The sequence below is a fragment of the Drosophila gunungcola genome (assembly GCF_025200985.1).
Source record: "Drosophila gunungcola strain Sukarami chromosome 2R unlocalized genomic scaffold, Dgunungcola_SK_2 000011F, whole genome shotgun sequence".
NCBI classification, from domain to species: domain Eukaryota; kingdom Metazoa; phylum Arthropoda; class Insecta; order Diptera; family Drosophilidae; genus Drosophila; species Drosophila gunungcola.
In genome coordinates, this window is record NW_026453169.1 from 163,702 (window position 1) to 177,490 (window position 13,789).

At 36.3% G+C, this 13,789-nt stretch overlaps 3 non-coding genes across 3 annotated transcripts; 2 read left to right on the forward strand and 1 right to left on the reverse strand.

The window, feature by feature from the left end:
• The first annotated feature begins 616 nt into the window (after positions 1–616).
• Positions 617–690, forward strand: Trnan-guu (transfer RNA asparagine (anticodon GUU)). The gene has a single exon. It is a non-coding gene; the product is annotated as a tRNA-Asn (tRNA).
• A 1,146-nt stretch (positions 691–1,836) lies between these two features.
• On the reverse strand, positions 1,837–1,910 carry Trnan-guu (transfer RNA asparagine (anticodon GUU)). Its single transcript has one exon. It is a non-coding gene; the product is annotated as a tRNA-Asn (tRNA).
• Positions 1,911–2,582: 672 nt separating this feature from the next.
• Positions 2,583–2,656, forward strand: Trnan-guu (transfer RNA asparagine (anticodon GUU)). Its single transcript has one exon. It is a non-coding gene; the product is annotated as a tRNA-Asn (tRNA).
• Positions 2,657–13,789: the final 11,133 nt, after the last annotated feature.

Genomic DNA, 13,789 nt, shown 5'->3' on the forward strand with positions numbered 1-13,789 from the left:
ATATAAGCATCCGCTGAAATTAGGTCACAGCGCTCGGATCCAGTCGGTCCGGCTGGGCCACTCGTAAGTGGTGCTGCCCAACGTGAAACGACCTTATCAAGGATTCTGGGTCAATATGCTTACGCCATTTTGTCGGCGCCTCGCTTGGTTGCGTTCCGTGTGAGGGACATTGGAGGGCTTGTGCTTAGGGTGTATCGCTTTGTGGGTGGTACACTTGAGAATTCAATTTTGCGCTAAAGCAAAGGCGCCGCCTTTAGTTGAGGGGGTGGTCGGATGGCTCTGCTTTAGTTTAAGTTCCTCCGTTGCATGTCACACGTACTTAAAGTGCATTAAACTACTGCATTGACCTCGTTCGACTTCAGGTAATTGACATCTGGTCATGCAATTTAATACGCCAGCACATGCACATAAATAATAAAATTGAATGCCAAAGGGCGCCTAGACATTTCCCTAATTAGGTAAATGAAGCAATCAATGGAAGATATTGAGTGAAGACAAATATTTACTTTTGAGGTAACTGCTTAGCGCTTATAAAGTGATAGTAAAGATTTATTTTCAGATTAGCAAATTGGATTGCCGTTTTACAAAAAAGCCACCTGACGGGCCGTGCGCAACAGCCTCCGTGGCGCAATTGGTTAGCGCGTTCGGCTGTTAACCGAAAGGTTGGTGGTTCGAGTCCACCCGGGGGCGGATTATATTTTTTTCAAAATCAAAATTTAATTTTTTTTTAACCCTGACGGGTGATTATAATGTTAAGAACCAAACATCCTTACATATAGAGATTTTTTTAAATCAAAAAAGAATTCAAAATATTATTATTTTTATACCCTTGCAGAGGGTATTATAATTTCAGTCAGAAGTTTGCAACGCAGTGAAGGAGACGTTTCCGACCCTATTAAGTATATATATTCTTGATCAGCATCACTAGTAGAGTCGATCTAGCCATGTCCGTCTGTCCGTCTGTCCGTCCGTTTATATGCAAACTAGTCTCTCAGTTTTTAAGCTATCTGCATGAAACTTTCCCAAAAGTTGTATTTCTATTGCAGGTAGTATATAAGTCGGAGCGAGCCGGATCGGACGACTATAGCATTTAGCTCCCATAGGAACAATCGGAAAAATAAATGAAAAAAAATTATAACTTTGCTGTTTTTAATTTTTTTTTAGTTCTTCGAGATATAGTAATGGTTAAATATTTCAGAATTACGGTTTAAATTTCAACAAAATCGGACGACTATAGCATATAGCTCCCATAGGAACAATCGTAAAAGTAAATGAAAAAAAATTATAACTTTTCTGTTTTTTTAATTTTTTTTTTAGTTCTTCGAGATATAGTAATGGTTAAATATTTCAGAATTACGGTTTAAATTTCATCAAAATCGGACGACTATAGCATATAGCTCCCATAGGAACAATCGTAAAAGTAAATAAAAAAAAATTATAACTTTGGTGTTTTTAAATTTTTCTATAAGTTCTTTGACATATAGTAATGGATAAATATTTCAGAATTACGGTTAAAATTTCATCAAAATAGGACGACTATATCATATAGCTCCAATAGAAATAATAAAATTATATAAAATAACTACCTAATAATGAGCTGCAAATCATCATTGCTTCAATGTTTTTAGACATATACGCAAGTAAATCATAATTTTAATGTTTTCAAAAATATTTAATTCTTACAATAGCTGCAAGGGTATATAAACTTCGGCTTGCCGAAGTTTGCTTCCTTTCTTGTTAAAATATATATTTTGTGAATGACATCTATATTTTTAATGGACAAAATAAAGTGGCCATAATTTTATACAAAAAATAAATTTAATTTAAAATATATACCGCCCCCGGGTGGACTCGAACCACCAACCTTTCGGTTAACAGCCGAACGCGCTAACCAATTGCGCCACGGAGGCTGTGAAATCTGCCCGGCAATATAACTCCGTTTAGACTACCAGAATAGTTAATGCATTTATACCCTGTAGTGCAAGTAGTAAATTAACTCTAATCTCAACAACATTATGTGAGATTAATTTCTGGAACTTATTATTATTTACTCGATTAGAGCTACCATTTGCTCTGTGTTTTCAGAAACGTTTACCTATACCAGGATCAGTTTTCCTGGTCAGTCATGACCATCAGCCTTTCTGTCCGTACGGAAGTCTAGGTCTCAAGAACTACATTTCTATAAGAACAATAGAATTGGAATTGAAGGGTAAATTTAATTATTAATATTAATTTCCAAACGTGCCAATAAAGATACTAGTATAGTTTCCGGAAATGTTTGATTTGTTGGTTCTTATGAAAAAGTTTTGTTTCATTCTGCTTATAAAAATCATTGCCCACTCCTGCGTCATGTGACAGTGGACTTTTGCTATGTTCAGTTTTTAGAATTTTTACTTTTTACCCAACTAATAACTTAACTAAAAATACACCTAAATCGTTTTGAAGATAAAATGGCATATCAAGTTGGCATATCAAGTACATAAATAATTTAATGTAAAACATAAAATAATAATTTGTAATTCATTGAGAACGAAAGCTTTGGGCTTGGCTTACCTACGATATTTGACCAGTTGCCTACATGTGCCTCCGTGGCGCAATTGGTTAGCGCGTTCGGCTGTTAACCGAAAGGTTGGTGGTTCGAGTCCACCCGGGGGCGGCTCATTTTTTTTTGCCGCTTTTATTTAATGTTTTTTTTTTTCTAATGCCTTTTATACTTTGACCTTTTTCAGGATCATAGAATCTAGAGAATTATGTAATCTATACGAATGGACATCATGAAGGTGTGGCCATGTTGACGACGAGCGGACAACTACAAACAAAACCAAAACGCTCGACAATACCCAGCCACATTCTGCTGCAACAACAACTTGCCGCCACTGCAGGCGCATCTTCCTCACCCACATCATCTTCGTCCGCCAGCAGAAGCCATGCCCCCCTGACCTTGCATGTGGCCAGTGCGAATGGCGGCGCAACAGCGACAACATCTGCATCCGCAGTCGAGGATAAACTGAGGCCAACACCCACGACAATTAAAATCGAGCCCATGCCGGACGTCATTGCCGTGAGCACGGCAGCCGGAGGAGCTGCACCCGCAGCAGCAGCAACAACCTCATCCAATAAGACAAGTTCATCAGCAGCGGCATCAACGTCGGCTGCAGCGGCGAACGGGCATTTGGTGCTCGTGCCCAACAAAAGGCCACGATTAGATGTGTAAGACTTTTTTTATTCATTCAATTCGGTCTGATGAAAAAGTATACAGTATTTTATTAATCAACTACTTTTAAATTCAGAATCAGCCACAATTTATAAATTTCTGGCTCAAAATGAAAAACATTTGACATCTTTTGACTCAAATTACGTTGGGAATCTTAACAATATACAGGAGAACACCGATTAAATGTCAAAACTTTTTAAACATGCATTTGGAAAATAACTTGTTCATATATACTTCAGTTTTTTCAATATTTTCAAATTTGATATAGGTTTAATATTTTTTTAATTTATTTTTTTTTGTTTTATTTATATATCTTTAATTTTTAAAATTTTTGTTTTGTTTTCCTCTTAGTTTCCTTTAAAGAGAACGTCCGTCATTGTTAAGAGGGGCTAGCAGTGAAGTGTCAATCTAATCAAATATTAAGTTGATTAAAACGAATGCTGTGTAAATTAAAACACTGAATAATTTTGTCATTTTCATATTGGTTGCAGCCCTGAGGATTGGATGTCCACTCCTAGTCCAGGCAGCGTGCCTAGCTCTGCGCCTCCGCTTTCGCCGTCGCCCGGTTCGCAGAATCACAGCTACAACATGTCCAACGGCTATGCATCGCCCATGTCCGCCGGCAGCTATGATCCTTACAGTCCCACCGGCAAAACAGGTGAGTTGTGGACCAAAATAAAAGGGGGAAATCAAAAATCGACCATATCTGTATATATCTGATCCAAAAGTTTACTTTAACTTATTCAGCGTACACTTCAAAATTCGTTTGAAAGTTTTATATTGATACTGAGTAAATAAATTGCAATTTTAGCATTGTCTGATTTTCAATAAACTCAAGAAACAACCTCTGTATCTGTGTGAAAGAAGACTGTTGCAATCATTTAAAATGAACCAATGGGTACTTTAGCGTCTCTGCTCTTTAAAAACATATATTTGCTTAACCTTTAAACAGAAAAATATTGTAAGTTCAAATGAGCATTTACACTTTTTCCGGTTCAGACCTTTCTTAAAAGCACTGATGCCGAAAAAAAAGAAATTGATACACTATGAAAATAGTGTAAAACTTGCAATTCAAAGTTGAAATCAACACCAGATGGCGCTGTTTATAAACTGAATTCGGAATTGCTCATAATAAACCAGCAGCAGATGGCGTTGTACAAGACGAGTAAATAGATGTGCTGTTACTTATATTTTTCACCACAGATGTCGCTAGTTACATTTTACATTCGGAGTCACGTATTTTACATGTCGACAAGTGCGTTAATTTACGTATCATTGTTTTCTCTCGCTTTTCCTTGTTCAAACTCGTGATTAATATTTTTGAATTTCAATATGAAAAGAAACATTAACCAGAGAATTAAGGAAAGCAAAGGTTTTTTTTCAGATCAAAAATATTTATTACTTAAACTTTTTTTTTATAAAAAAAGTTTTGTTGGGAAAGTTTTTTCTCAACTTTGAATTTTTGCTGGCAAACTCTAACTATTATATTTATAATGTTATTATTAAACTTTGCGGTTTACACAGAACAGCTGCATTGAAAATACAGGTTTCGACGGTGTGCAGTTTCCTGAAGTTTTGTTATTTTTTTAGTGATTTCAACTTGATTATAAAATTTCACTAGCTCTTATAGTATCACAATTATTGAACATATCTAGATTAGGTGCTTTCATATGAATTTTAAATGCGTTTCAAATGTATCTTCATTTTCTTAGTAGCTAATCGAATGTGCAATGTTTTTATATATAAATTGATTATAATCAGGAAAATGTATATGACGTAGGACAAAAGGAAACCAAACAGGGAATTTGGCACGAGCTGCACACAGCAAGGAATGAAAAACACGCCCCCGCGCTCAAAGATACGTTCACACACACACACACATAGAGAGCGATGCGATACGCAGACATAAGCCGAGAACGTGCCTTTCACCTTTCACGTGAAAACGTGGCCAGCTTCAAGGTCATGGGCGCTACAGACAAGGCAAATAAAAGGCCAAAACCCCCTGGCCAAATGGCCACCCACTCATCGCAGAGCCTCGATTCGCATCCAGACGTGGAGCGAATGTAAGCCTCGAAATTACCAAAACGCGCCGCATTCGGGACGAGCAGACAGACAAATGATTAGGCAGAGGGGGTGCGCCTGTGGGCGGTGGGCTGCCTGGCTGGCTGGCTGACAATGGCAATAAAGTTGAAAGTTGAAGGTCACCAGACGATGACTACACACGCACACACGCACACGGCGGTGGCAGCTGCGTCGACGTCGTTTTTTGGCACTAAATGCTCGACATCGTAAACTTTACTGGCGTAAATTTGGAACGAGGGGACAAGAGACTTTGAGGTGGAACACCCACAAGACCCCTCACCGCCAGACGCACGCACAAGCCAACGCCCTGCAGCCTCCAATTTGGGTCCTGGAGGTTCCTTTGGTTCCTTTTGGGTGCTTTTACGGCTCCTAAAATAAAATGGCCACTGTCGGCCCGAAAATAATCGATCCTACACAGCCAGTCCCCCAAATTGTGCGTGCGCGCTTGAACTTGCCTCGCTTTTACTCTGCGCTTACTTCAACTTGGGGATGTGTCTGGCGGGGCGCGGGCAGCGACGACCCAAAAATCAACCAGAAAATGGGGAGTTGATGGGTTGGAGGGTTGGAGGGTTGGAGGCAGGGTGCGTAATGAAATCATGCCAAGGCTGTTGCCGTTGTAAGGACACACCGAGCAGACATAACCCTTGTCCCTATGCTCTCCTTGGCTCTGTCTGTGGCGTCTGTTATTTTTCTTAGCAATTTCACTTGCGATTGGTTTCTCTCCTTCCCTTCTTGTGAAATGGGCGAAGATGGACGTGTGCAATGTGGCGTATGCGCAATTCCACAAACAATCCTCCAAGGGAAAATCAAGTGAGCACAAACCTTTTCCCAGTTTTCTTTTTTTCTTTTTTTATCACGCTTGATTTCTTGACTATTTTCCAGCATTTTTTGACAGTATAATTTTATAGCTTTTTGTGGTTTCTGCTCATTTGCTTTAGTTGGCTGCTGGAATCAGTGATTTATGCGCAAGTGTATAAGGATCAAGCTCATTAATAGTCTGCTATTGACAAGTACAAGGTCAATTTTTTCAATAAATCTGGGAAAACCTTGAAGGCTTGAAAATGGCATCGAAGTAATGTTATGAGAATTATTTAGCATGTATGTATCTAATTGATAAATCAACTATTATAGATATATATCTTATTTCATTCACTTAAGTCTTATAAGACCCACCATCAAAATACAGACCTAATGGGGTAACTGTTAATTGCATAAGAGAATCCCAATCCTTTCTTAAATTTCCAGAAGCCAAAATTCTCCTAACACGTAAATTAGCATAAAAGGTACTGGGCTGCAGGCACTTTCCAGAGAAACCTTAGCCGCCCGACCAAATCGAATCGATCGCATCGATTGAGCAATGTATGCAATTAGGTTTGCCCTACCTAATGTCTAGACGGCCAAGCCCAGACTCAGCTTAATCTGTGCAGGACACGCAATGCGAAGGAAAGAACGTCAGAAAGAAAGAAAAGAAAAGAAAAGAAAATAAAAGAAGGAGACCCATGGACAAAGCTCTTCAAGGCTTCGAAACAATGATTTTTCAATCATGCGCCTGAAACATGATAACCACCGTTGCCAGTCTGGCTCGGTGTCTGGCCTCTTAAAAAGGCTCTGGCTATCAAAGCCGGAGAACTGGTTTCGGCCACTCCCCCTTCTCCTCGTGCTTGCATTTCCTGATTATGCCTTAGAATTTGTAGCTTGACCAAAATGCGATCCTTCGTCTTCTTCAAATTTGTCGCTGCGGTTCTGGTTCGTCTTGCTTTAGTTAGTGGTGGTGGTAGTGCCAATTCAAGGTCTTCGTTGGGCTCGAAAAGCGGAGGGACAGCAGATGCTTTTTTTTTTTGCAAGCCAGCAGGTACACTTGCCTGCCATTGTCCAAAAGGTAAAGGAGTGTACCCAAAATAAAAACACACGACTCTTGCCTTAGTGTGTCAAATGGTCTGCAGGGGTTGCTAAACCACAGCGGACGGACAGAGGGATGGACGGATCGGCGGACGGTCTGACGGACGGACGGACGGACGGACGGACGGACGGGAAGGTACGGTACGGTCTGGCGGACTTTAATATCGGACCAAGACCAAAGACTCTGCCATTGTGTTTGAGTAGTCGGCACATGTTTACAATTCTCTCTTCCATTCGGTTCTCTTTATGATTTGCTTGTATTCTCTGTACATAAGCTTCTATATATAGTTTGACCTTGATCTTGAATATATATATAAAAATATACACATATCGATAAGCGTGTATATGAATAAGTTTTTTTTTACCATTTGGGGAGGAAGACAGGCATTGAGTAAGTGCAACAGCGGGAGGAAAAGGAAGTGAAGAGAAAAATGTGATAAAAAATACAGGGTCTTTGGATACTATTAAGTCTAATTTAGCTTGGATGGTAAACAAAAGTTATGAAATTATTGCTTCAATTTCTTAATATAATACTCAAACCATCTGCCACCAACAAAAATTGATATAATGCGACGTTGTGTTATAGAATGTATTATATCTTTATTTGAACTCTCTATTACTAATAAAAAAAAAAAGTTCGACAAATAAAAGTTCGAATTACGAAAGCTTGACTGTATTTAAGGGTAAGTTATGCTTTGTATGAGTACTTCGTCGCAATTAAAAATTCATAAGTGAATCTATGCATGAGGTAAAACAAGGTTTTATAAAAAGATATGCAATCAGATTTTAAATTTCGAAAAGCTTGTGAGTAGAAAGCGTCTTTCGGAACTCCAAAAACTTCTGTGACCGAAGGACTTTCGAAGCACCCTGTGGCTAACCCAGTGCGCTTTTAACCCAATTAACTTCCCAACTGCAGGCTTCGCTGACGAAGGGTTAAAAACGAATTTGAAACCCTGTTGGCAAGCGTTACCTAATATTCCCATCACGCTGGTATTGGTGTCCCTGTGCATGTGTGTGTGTGTGTGTGTGTGTGTGTGTATGAGTGAGTGTATCTGTGTTCAATACGTGGAAGCATAAATAGGCCAAATGCCATTAGCACAAGAGCCTCGTGCGACGCTGTCGTATCCAGAGTGGCGGGTTCTTGTTTGCTTTAGCATTTCGTTTTTTTTTTTTTTTCATTTCCCATATATAAATGCAATATTATGGTTGCTATGTGTGTGTGTTCTTCATGCAGAACCCGCACAATTAATTCCTGCAAAAAAAAAAAACCAACCAAAACGAGAGAACAGAAGAAGAACCGAAAAAAATAACAAATTCCCTCGATATACACAAACATTCGTAAATACATACATATGTGCACATTGAGTTTGTCCTTGAAATTCATGTGAAATTTTCGCTTTCATGATGACGATCAAACAACATAATGAACCGGATTATGACAAAAATAATCGTGACGTTGTTGTTTTGATGGATACATTGATCGGTGCTGCCCAGACTTTTCCTCTAATCGCCTCGCATTTATGTAGTCTAATAAACGTGAGCTACGTGCCGCAATTGGACTTTGGGCTTAAGTCCTTTCCTAAAACAGGCGAAAATGAGGTATCGAATCCGAAGGACAACTAAATTTGCATTTAAGCCCAGGAGTTTCCTCGTGGCAGGTGATTAGCATTCTCGTGGCATTGAAGAAGTATATTCTCAATGGGAGAATGTCCTCTAAAGCAAGGGGATTTTGAGATAGTAAGGACATTTCAGGACTCGTGGAATTAATACATTATTTATAACTCAGAAATAAATTCATTCAAATTCTTTTGCACCCCCTAAAAACCACATATTTATTTTGTGAACTTAAATAAGCCTATCTTTTTTGTTAAAAAATTTTGTATTTTCTAATTTTATTAAATAGGTAAATCGCATTCTAAAATGGCATTTAGTTTTACTTTGATTTTGAGTTAGTAAGAACATTTCAGGACTCGCGGAATAAATAAATTCAAATTTTTTTAAATTAAAGTTTGTTTTTATCCTTTTGCACTCCTTTATAACCATAATTGTTCTTAAATTTTTTATTTCCTTTCTGAACTAGACTTAAAAAAAACCTACATAAAATATTTTTTAATTTCTTATGTTATAAAAAAAGTCAACTTTTTAATAATGGCATTTAGTTTCTCTCTTTTTACCAAGATTAAATTACTTTGAAGAATATCCGCTTCTGGAAAGAAAATTCTATAAATGAGTTTTTTTATGAAATCAATAAAAAACAGGAATTTATATTACATGTATAATGTAAATTGAAAGCTGAAAATGATTCCCAACAAGTAAAAGCATTCATCTATGTTCTTTGTTCATAAGATCAAAACTGATATTTGTTTTGATATTACTCACGTTTTTTAGAGAATTTCAGTAGGAAAACGTGTATTGCTATTTAAAAAAGTTCTCTTTGGATTGCATTGCAGACTTTGCCAGTATTCAAAACTCCACCCATTTTTCCGCCCACCTCTCTTTCACCAGTCGTGGCAGAGGCAGTGCAAAAAAGAAAAGAGAAAACATTTGCGCAACACATTCGCCAGTGATTCTCGGTGCTGATTTTGCTGATATATTGGCGATGGCATGAAAGTCTGTTTGTGTACATATACTTGTATAATGTATAAAATATATATCGCCTGTGTACACATGAATACACTCATTGCTATTGCTGCTACTGTAGTCGCAGTTGTTGTTGCTGCGCTGCTGTTTGCACTTTTTCGCGTATCGCACTTGGCCTTGAATTAATACAGCGAACTTTGGCTTTTGGCGAGTCGCGCAAGTTTATCGTGCATCTCTGTAAAAAGATAATTAATTTCATGGCAGCGCCTCTGATAATTACCGAGCGCATTTCATTTCATTTCTCTTTTTCTTTTTTCTTTCGTTTTGGCTCGAACACACACATAAACATTCGAATTTGCTGATATATTTTTTTTTAGCTGGTTGCATTTTGTCAACCGACGTTGTACGACGTACACGATCAAAATGAAAGCGACGGGCGACTTTCGTTTCACGCGGGGGGGGTGTGAAGTGAGAGCGGGATGTTTGCTTCACATATACTACTTATATTCGAATACAGAAACACGCGCGATAATTTCCAAAATGTGCCAACAACAAAGCGCAACCCATTTCAAGGTCATACACGCACACATTCATCCAAGCTCCACTCACTCAAACACTCACACTGCTAAAAAGGCAAATTTGGCAAAAAATTAACAAAAAAAAAAAAAACAATAACAATAAACAGACGGTGGCGATAATTTTCGCGTTATTATTTTTCGGTTTTGTTGTACAGTGCGGTTCAATGCTGTAAGAGATTGTTTTGCGATAATTGCAATTTGAATGATATTAATTGTAATCTAAGCACTTTACAAATAAAATGCACACTTTATTGAAACGGGAAAGTTTAATTAATTTAATTTCAATATCAAAAAATTGTTTTTTGTTTTTTTTTTCAACATAATTCAATATTACTTACTTATTTCTTGTTACTTATTTCTATCTACTTTACCTTAATGGTACCATTTTCTACCCCAAGATTATCTCACGGTTAAAACCTTTTTTTTTTTAATTTAAGAGAAATGTCAATTTTAAAAGTTGCAATTCTACACCCAAAAAAAAATTGTCTTAAAACTAAACTATTATTACATGAATTTTAAATTATTCGGTATGAAATATTCTTTAAATATTAAATGAATACCACGAATTATTAAAATAAAACATATGTGGCTTTAAAAAAGACCTCAAGATACAGTTTAAACTCTTCGGTATAGAAATTAAACTAAAAAGTATAGGGGTTATATTATTTAGCAATTAAGACTTATACTTTAATACTGTTTCTAATTATTTTTCAATACACACTCATTAAAATTTTTAGTTTTTTTGGGATTAAGGACTTTGTTTTAAGTTTGTGTAGTTTTCATAAATCGGTTGACAAAAAGTAAAATTCATCTTTTTTTTAATAGTAAGCATTATTGATAATTAATAACTTAACGTCATAATTATCAACGCCAGCTGGTTAAGAAAAAATGTAACACAAAGTGTACAAAACTAAATTTAAAAGTTTATTGAAATAATTTCAATAAAAAACTTTAGGTGTAAACAAATTTTTAGCATTTGTTTAAAAATTTATTTCACAAATTTTGTGCTACTAAATACCCTAAATCCTGTTTTTTTCTCACTTACATTGACTCATCATTTCTCTCGAGAATTATCCATGTTATTAATTATTTACTTTAATTAAACTTGTATTTATTGTTCATACTTTGGATTTCACCCGCCACCTGCCCCGTCTCTTGTTCGCTTTACCCGTGACAGTTTATTTATTATTATTAAATCAGGTCAGAGACCCATTAACACATATATACTTGTATATTTCATCAGTCGTCATCGTATACAGATGAGTTTCTCCCTCTTTTCGGTAAATGTGATTGTGATGGTGTGAGACAATTGTCTGAGTGCGTTTTTTTTTTTGCTGTGGGGTCTCGTCTCTTTGACAGTCAGACGGTCAGTCAGCCAGTGCGCCCGTCCATCAGCCAAGTGGCTCGGCCCAACGTCATCAAAAATGGCCGCTGAGCAAAACAAGTTGAAATGCAAGGAAGCTAAAAATACATTTCATTATGATACACATAGCCCTCACTTTCAAGTTGTTTCATTTGCGGCCGAAACGGTAAAAGGTATAGACTCCTTGAAATTGAATTCATCAATGGACCCAACAAATTACAATAAATGGTTCGAAACAAATAAAAGTGTACGAAATATATGTATAAAAAAATCTAAGCCAATAACTAAGGGGTGCGTTGTTGGTTTAATATTCTGCTGACTCTATAGAGTAAATTAAAGGACTGTATGACAATACTAATTCTCTGATACCGACAGATTTTACTAACAATTCAGAAAATACCTAAAATGTAAAAGTTTATTGAAAAACTGGACTTAACTATTTTAAAATTCTTCTGTTAAGTAAATAATATTAACAATCCTCGGGTGCAACACATACCAAGTTTTGACCTTTATTTTACGTCTTAAATGCATATTTATCATTTCTCTATCTAACATTCAAACATAAATCTTTTGCGGTCGATGAGTGCATTGTACCCCACAATATTTGGCGATTAATCATAAACACACACCTGTATATGAGTTGCCTCTGTGTTTGTGCAAACGGGTAGCTATGAAAACATCAATCAATATCGAGAAGAAAACAAAGGTAGAAGTGTATGTTCCCTCTCCACCGCATTTAGTGCACATTTTCCTTCTCTTATTTTTGCTTTTAATTAATAGACGCTTCGGAATATCTTTCTCTTTCTCTCTGCTGCTTTTATTCTATTTGTATTATACATATATAAATATACAGATTCAATACGCTTTGCACGTAGAGTTAAGGGGTATATTACTTTCATGATAAATTTGGAACAAGGAGGACCAAGCGTCCCTATAAGTTAATTTTATTGGCGGCAAGACGGCGCGAATTCAGACTATAATAAAATAAATAAAATAAAATAAATAAATAAAATAAATAAATATTAATTTTCAAAATATTTCTATGAACGGGTATTTCTTTAAAATTTAGTTTTAGAGTAGCAGAAGATTTGTCTAAACATTTTTTAGTTTAAAGTAAAATAATTAAATTTTCGTTGCTCTTGACGCTTTGCCATTTTTTGAGTTAAGCATTTCTTTTGCTTTTTTTACGTTGTTAATTTCATTTTAAATCGAAAGCTGGTAGGTAACTAAATTTACATTGGACTAATGTTAGTCCATCTTAAGTCATAGATACATACATACATGCAGGAAAAAATTGAATAAACAAAGAGTGTTTTAAGCAGAACCCCCTACATTTTGATCAAGTTCAATGTATTAATTTAACTTATTTACCTGTTGTGCCATTCAATACAAAAACACATTTAATGTAGGTGCACAATTTCGGTTTTTTTTTACTGCGAAAAACAAATGCCCAATTGGGGGGAAACAATGAACCTAAAACGCAATAAATTCTGATAATACCTGAAAATGAATTTGCCAAAAAAAAATAACACAAATAAGCTGCATGTGTACTTCAAGCAATATATTTGTGTATACGTGTGAGTGAAATGAGAACAAAGCATTTCAAATCACTGCAGCAAAAACAAAAAAACCAACATTTCAGAACAAAGGCCAATGAAAGGCAATAAAATAAAAATAAAAGAAAAACGAGACTGCAAGGCGAGTGTTGAAAAGGAGAGCCAACAATTTTAATATAAATCTTGTCATTTATAGATTTTTTGTGATTTTTATAAAACCTTGATTTTAATCTTGTAAAAAAGTATGGCTTTGTAAGATTACCTTTAAATGTTATATACATTTATCTCTACAACAGTATTTGTCTTCCTAAATTGTGTTTTTATGTTCGAACCGTACGCCGTAGACAATGTGGCGTATGCGTAATATGATTCATTCACCACGTATACGCACCGCGCCCAATACATTCGCATTGTCTGCAGTAAAAAATTTCGCACTTGCTATAAATGGCCTTTGTTTTTGCTTTTACGTTCTGTGCGTAAAAATTGTGCGTGTGACTATGGTTTCAGACTGTTATCG